We start from the raw sequence: 6,721 nt of genomic DNA, 5'->3' as shown, positions 1-6,721 counted from the left end.
CGTCCAGGGAGGTTCCAACGATTGAGAATGCAGTTCCTGAAGTAAGACTGTGTCATCTTGTTGAAGAGGGTCCAATTCAGTTTGTGGTTTTGCTGGGATTGAGGCAATGAATGGTGCAGGAAGGCACCGGTCTGAATGTTCCCTTAGGAGTTTTCATAGAAGTGTTAGATTAGGCAATGTTATAGTTAAAGCTTCGCCCCAGGGTTTCATAAACTGACTTCCAGACCACTCATGTATAATCGAATCAAGCCTTTATTGAAGCACACCGGTGGCGGCTGACCAGAACATAAAGCTGTTCCCTTGATCAGTCCCGAACAATTGCAAGGGCACTCCTTAGAAGCCTGAAAACCGCAAAAGGGATGTTTGGGGGGTCTAGCCAATGCAAGCCAGCCAGGTTACAGAAGCGGGACAGTGCAGTCAAGCAGGGGGAAGCCTAACCAATCACAGTTAGCCCAGTCACCCCAGTTACAGAAACAGAGCCCCGTTACCCTAGTTATAGAAACAATGCCCCATTAGGTAGTTCCATATTCTTAAAGGTTTCTATAGCAAAAGGAGAAGAACATCTTGCTCCAGTCATGACCCTTCTACTTGTCCTGGTTGTTTTACAGGATGAAGTCATAAAACAAAATGGAGTCACATTTGCTCCTACTATCACAGCAGGTAGGACACAAGGGAGGAGGAGTGATGGGAAAGCTTTGGTTGGTTAAGAAAGGGCACCCACAGAGTTGCTCAAAGGGGCTAAGGCCTGAGGGAGCTCCAGGGGCTGCCTGAATTCAGATGAGGGCCAACTGCAGGAGATTGGGCCAGAAGAGCCTGAGATCAATAGCAAGTTTAGTGAGATGATCCTGGAGAATGACATTAGGCCTCTCAGCCTTACCTGGTGGGGGATGTGGAGCCTCTAAGTGACTAAGTGACGTTGAGGCCTTTGGAGACTAGTTGAACAACCTGAGAAGTGAAGGCCGGACTGTTGTCTGACTGGGTGGAGGTAGGAAGTTCGAACCTGGAAATATCTGCTGAATGAGGATGGAGGCTACAGTGTCAGCAGTTTCCCTGGAGGTAGGGAAGGCTTCTCTCCAACCTGAAAAAGTATCAACCAAAGTAAGTAGGTAGCGAAGCTTTTTGTGCCTAGGCATGTGGGTGGAGTTGATCTACCAGTCTTCGCCTGGCTGGTGGCTCCTCATCTGAGGTGTGGGGAGCTTAGGTTTGATGCTTCCTTGTGGGGATGCTGTAGAGCAGGTAGAACAAGCAGAGTGGACCTGCCGGAGAGTAGTTCTCATTCCTAGGAAGTGAAAGAGGTGTTGTAAAATCTGGAAAAGGGATTAGGGAGGGTTTTAGGTGGGGGTAGAGTCTCTGGAGCTAGAGGAGTTGGTCAGGAGTCATAGGTCTCTGTCTTGGGCACCAGGGCTGGTAGTCTTGAAGAAGTAGTTAATTGACTGACTGGTTGGTGAATTTGTGTATCTGATCTTGCAGGAACTTCTGTAGGCAATTTAATAGACATGGTCCTAATAGGAGAAGAGAAAGAGGACTAATAGGGGTCCTGCGAGGGGGAGGAGCCAAGGCCATACTTGACTGAACATTCCCCATGGAGCCTGTTGCCTTAGTTGCTGTCTCCTCTTTTCTAGTTGTTCTTGACCTTCATTACTCCCAGGAATGACTGTGTTTTGGCTTAACTGTTTTGGGTAGGTGTTTAAGATCAAGCTGGTCAAAATTGACTTTGTTTCTATCTATTGTTAAGAGTCAGCCACGTTCCCATAGGGGTCAGTCATGGGGGAACTTGAGAACAGCTTCTTAGTTCTGCTAGTGCCATTTGTGGATGGGTCCAGGTCTTGCTTGACCATGTGGCTTCCCTTGGAAGCTTCAGGGATGTCTCCTGTCTCCAATGACCCTCCTATTCACAGCAAGTGCACTGATTGGCTTTTCATTCTCCAGTGGTCTCATTAATCTCCCTGATCAGGAGGTTATGTGGCCCAGGTTGCAAAGCTCTTTAGAGAAGTTCCCTGTTCCCTGGATTCAGACTGACTCAGAGGGCCAGAGCCAAATATTGGTTTTCTTGGCCCTTTTAATTTAACTTTAAATCTTGATCATAAATAGCCAGCAAAGTCATTTTGACATGTAGTAAGATGGGAGGCAGAGCCTTATCTCTGGTAAGGCAAGGCTCTTTATAAATCTTAGGTAAAGTGTTTTAGTATTGAAGTTGATCTTTGTTTCTTAAATATCATTTTATAAAGTTTATATATATTGTTGCTTGAAGTCATATGAATACTAGCTAACACAATATGATATTACATTTAAATTGTACCCAGTGTATAGAACTTCATATTTATCTTATTGATAACAGGTCCAGTTATAGAAAATTAAATGATATAAATAAATCTCCAATATGTTATTTTTATAAGCCTAAAATTACCATGCAACCTTTTGGAGAACACCAGCTTGATATAATATTTTTTTTTTTCTCTGTTCTGGGCAAGTTAACCCTTCAAGGACACCTGGGAAGAGGAGAGCTTTTCCTTCCCTTTCTTTCCTCCCCCTCCAGCTGTTACCATGGAGCCCAGTTGGTAACTTCCTTATCTTAGAAATGTAGCCATCTCTGAGAAGCCCCAGCTCAAGGCCAGAGGCCTACATATTTTTGTGAAAAACTAGTAAGGGGGTGTCCAGCACCTGGAGTGCTGATTTTTCCAGCCAGTGACCAAGTAAAACAGGGCAACACGAAAAGAGGGAAGTTTATCTACACTGAACTCTTTTGTAGAGATTCTTTTGCTGAAAGTCCTAAAATCAGCCATGGTGAAGATTCTGGAGAAGGTCAGTTAAGACTTTTCTGTGGCCTGGGTAGGGAGTGGGAAGAGGGGAAGGCGGGGCTGAGAGCAGCTCCGTGGATCTGAGGATGAGGAAGGAGATGTGAAAGAAGAATGGGAAAGGGGTTTGGGATTTTCCTAGCAAGGAAACTTGAGCAGCAGAACAGGTAGAGCAGAGGGGAAGACGGGAGTGAGTATCCCAAAAAGCCTGTGAGGGACTTTAATTCTTAGTAACCTGTTTTCACTGATGACAAAGCAACTTTAAAGGCCATTTTCACCAGATCTTGGATAGGGGTCTGAGGGCTCTCCTCAGCTTGTTTGAGCTTCATTGAGATCTCACTCCCGGGCAGAACTCGGACCCACAGAGGGGACAGGGGAAGGGTCTGAGGAGAAACCGCGTGGCAGCTCGACTGGACTGGACTTTTATGGGTTTTACAGCAGGAAGGGAAGGGCTTGGGACAGGAAAAGGTGTTTTTAGGGTCCCTTGTCCCCTTGGAGTTGGTCAGGGGAGTTGGCTGAACTCCAGGATTGGCCAGGGGGTCCTGCTGATTGACAGGCATTAGTCAGGAGATCTGGCTGATTGACAGGCATTTCCGCTGGCACCTGATTGATATGTCCCCCCCCCCCACAGGCTGCTTTGTTCTAAGTCGCCCTCAAGTCACCACCATCAACCTAACAGTTACCAGTCCTTTGAGGGAGACCTACAAAGCCTATGCTGGTAAACTACCAGCTGAGAAGGGGAAGGGGAATAATTTTGAACCCAAGAGTCCAATCTGCCCAAGGAAGGAGTCCCTGAGGGCCACCGTGGCCTTACAGGCTGTGGTGGGTGAAGAGGTTTGCCGGACAATCAACGGTCAGATCCTCCCGATGCCACCACTGAGTTTCCACGAAGGGGAAACTCACCAATTGAAGGCCGGGGTGGATGGAGTTCTGGCGGTCAAGAAAATGGGTTCAGGCTGACCAGTGAGTGGCACTTCCGGAAGAGGGACCCTAAAAGTGGGTTTTAACCCTCTTCCCAGGTTTTGGCACCAACGAAAGGAAAGTGACCACAACACTCAGAGTGACTAAGAGACCTTTATTGCAGCAGTGTAACAGAGGAGAAAAGAGAGAAAGAAAAAGAGAAGGAGAGAGAGTGAGAGAGAGAGAGGGGGGGGGGAGCGCGACAGAGACCAACAGAGAGGGCCGGCAGGAGGGAGTTTTTATAGCCCAAATCTAATGGGGCCTCTGGGTCTGCAAGCTGCCTTCTTGGCCCAAGGGGGGTTGAGTGTTCGGCCTTCAGCAGGGGGGAGGGGGTTGAGTGCTCAGCCTTGAGCAGGGGGGTGAAGTGTTCAGCCTTGACACAAACAGGTGATAAAGGACCAGACAGAGGGGGTTTGGGAGTGTGGTCATCCTGCAGCTAACATTCCTTCAGCCTGTCCTGCACCTAATACCCAGCACCACATAAAAACAAACTAAACGAAGTAAAGGTATGTGTTCATCTACAACTAAAAGAATATTATAAAAAAAAAAAAGACATCTCCCAAATACCCGGCTTCCTAGCACCATCACTTTGACGTGAGATTTCAGTATGAATTTGGGGACACAGACACTCAGTCTGTGTTCTGTAGGATTGTCTGTGGGGCAGGCCTAGAGGAGATTCTGGGGATTAGAGCTGGTGAAGAAGCAGGGAGCAGCCTCCTGGCCAGAGGGCCCCCACAAACAGGTCACTGATCAGGGTGACACCCTGGTGTTTTGGGAGCAGAGGGTGAGACGGGTGCTTTGAACAGGGTGTGGGTGGGTTTGGGGCTGAGGGGAGGCAGACATTCTGAGGCTTGTTCAGCATGTTGAGAAAGTGGTCACAGGAAACCCCGGAGTCCTGTCTGCCTGGGCCCCACTCGGTGGCATTCTTATCAGCCTGTTTCCCACAGGAGTCTTAAGATCAGGTTACCTGCTCAGATAGCATTGAGCAACCACTTGTGGAGGTGGGGCAACTCTCAGTAACAGAAGTGAGTCTCTGGGGTCAACAGAGGAGCGTCAGGGGGCTGCCTTTTCAGAGTTACCGGTGGCGAGTCCTGCTCCCCACAGGTTGAAGTACACCTTTGGAGAAGCACAGAGGCAAGCAGGTAGAGCAGGGTTTATTTAAAAAGGGGTCACATATTCTCCAGGGAGCGAGAAGGGGGCCACAGCTGGTGTCCTGGTACCTCAAAGTGAGAGCGTCTGCCTTTTGTTCTAGGTCCTGGGCTTCCTTTGTTCTCCTCTGCCCCCACCCCCCTCTCCCTCCTTCCTGCGCAGGTGACCAGGCCCAGGGGACGCTCAGTGGGATGGCCAAAAGGTGAGGAGCAGATGGCTGGAGGGGCCAAGGCGGAGTGACCAGGGCAGGAAGGGGGTTAACAACTCCCTCAGGAGGGACAGAGCCTGGGACAGGTGACCTTAGCCACAGGTTGGAGCAGGGCAGGTTACCTGATAAGGGTGGAAGGAGGGCTGTGAAGACAGGAGCATTTCAGTTCCTCAGGGGCAGTCTCCAATTCCAGGACCCAAACTGGCCTCGGTTCTCTGAATCTGACTCTTGCCTATCTGCACTGAAGGCCTGTCTTTAATTCTGGCTTCATTATTACGGAGAGTGTGAATTATCTGCCAGTCTTCAGAAGAAGTACTGTTGAAACAGACTCAGAGCCGATCACTTCTGGTTGGTTGTATTTTCAACTTTTATTCTTAAAAACCCAGGTTGAGAAATAATTGCAGGATTTAAAGACCTATGTACCCAAGCCTCAGTCACAAGGGGATGACTAATACCAGCAAGAATTGCAGCAATTTTTAGACTGGGTTCAGAAAGGCAGCGAGTCCCAGGAACAAAAGGCAAGTTCGAAGCTCTGCGGGGAGTGAGGCTGACCTTTGCAGAACTCAGTGACTAGCCCACCTGGTCCCTCTTCCTCTGAGTTCAGAGGCCTGTGGGTTGCCTCCCCAAAGGAAGCATGTCGCCTTCTGGGGCAGTTCTGGAACAAGGGCCGGTCTTCTTGGGCCCCCTGAGTTACCTGATGGAGGGCAGGCCAGGCTCCCTGCTTCAGCCCACCTGGAGGCCCCTGGCTGCCCCTTCCTACAGCCAGGTCAGCCTCCTGGCCTGCTGCTCCCTGGACAGTGCCTCTCTGGTGCTGTCCCCCTGAGGGCAACCCTGAGGACTGACTCTGAAGCAGGCTGTCCACTCTAGAAGCCTCTTGACCCCTAGAGAAACAGGCTACATATAGACAGGCGTGTCCCACCACAGGTGACCCATGACGACACTGGGGAGCAGGGAGGCAGACACTCTGGGGACCCACGTCCTCCTCCTCCTCTTTCTCCCACTCTTGCTGGGTCCCTCCTTCCCCAATCAACCAGGAATCTGCTCCCTTCACTCTGTGGAGCTCAGAGGAGCCTCAAGTCCAGCTATTCCTCTAGCCTACGGCCATCTCCACTTCCCACTCCAACTGTCCTTCCTGCTCCTAGGGCACCCACTGACCCAACCTGGCCTCCAGCTGTCCCTGAAGCATCCCACATGTGGCCACAGGACCCCCAGGCCCTAGTCCCACCTGCACTTTGGCGTCCCCACCTCTGCCTCTGCCTTGGTGGTGCCCTCTGCCGAGGTCCCCACCCCAGCTTGGCCTTGGGCAGGTTCCCACCTTGGTTTTCAGTACTGGGGGTTAACATAGGGGCCCTCTGGCCCTCGAGAAAGAAGTTTTAGGTAAGGCCTCACTAAATTGCTGAGGCTGGCCTCAAACTGCCTGGGCGTCTTGGATTGCTGGAATCCCGGGCATGCACCCTGTGTCCCGCTTCCCTGTCTTCAGGTGTGGAACAGCCACGGTCAATGTCACAGCTGCAAGCCACGGGTGGCTGCAGCACTGGGATGGGACTGGTCCCCGGTGACACTCGTCATTGGTGTCATATGCATGCTGGGTGTAGACTGGAAAAAGACC

The 6,721-nt window shown here is 50.5% G+C and overlaps 1 long non-coding RNA gene across 1 annotated transcript; it reads right to left on the bottom strand.

The window, feature by feature from the left end:
- Positions 1–234: 234 nt before the first annotated feature.
- Positions 235–5,476, bottom strand: LOC131423969 (uncharacterized). The gene is made up of 2 exons (XR_009226245.1): positions 5,235–5,476; positions 235–4,871 (listed from the first exon to the last, which is right to left on the bottom strand). It is a non-coding gene; the product is annotated as an uncharacterized LOC131423969 (long non-coding RNA).
- Positions 5,477–6,721: the final 1,245 nt, after the last annotated feature.

The sequence above is a fragment of the Marmota monax genome, unplaced genomic scaffold (assembly GCF_021218885.2).
Source record: "Marmota monax isolate L192 unplaced genomic scaffold, Marmota_monax_Labrador192_F-V1.1 WCK01_AAM20220418_F8-fsc00125, whole genome shotgun sequence".
In the NCBI taxonomy this organism is placed as follows: domain Eukaryota; kingdom Metazoa; phylum Chordata; class Mammalia; order Rodentia; family Sciuridae; genus Marmota; species Marmota monax.
Note: the sequence above shows the minus strand (reverse complement) of the source record. Positions and strands in the feature narration are given on the sequence as shown.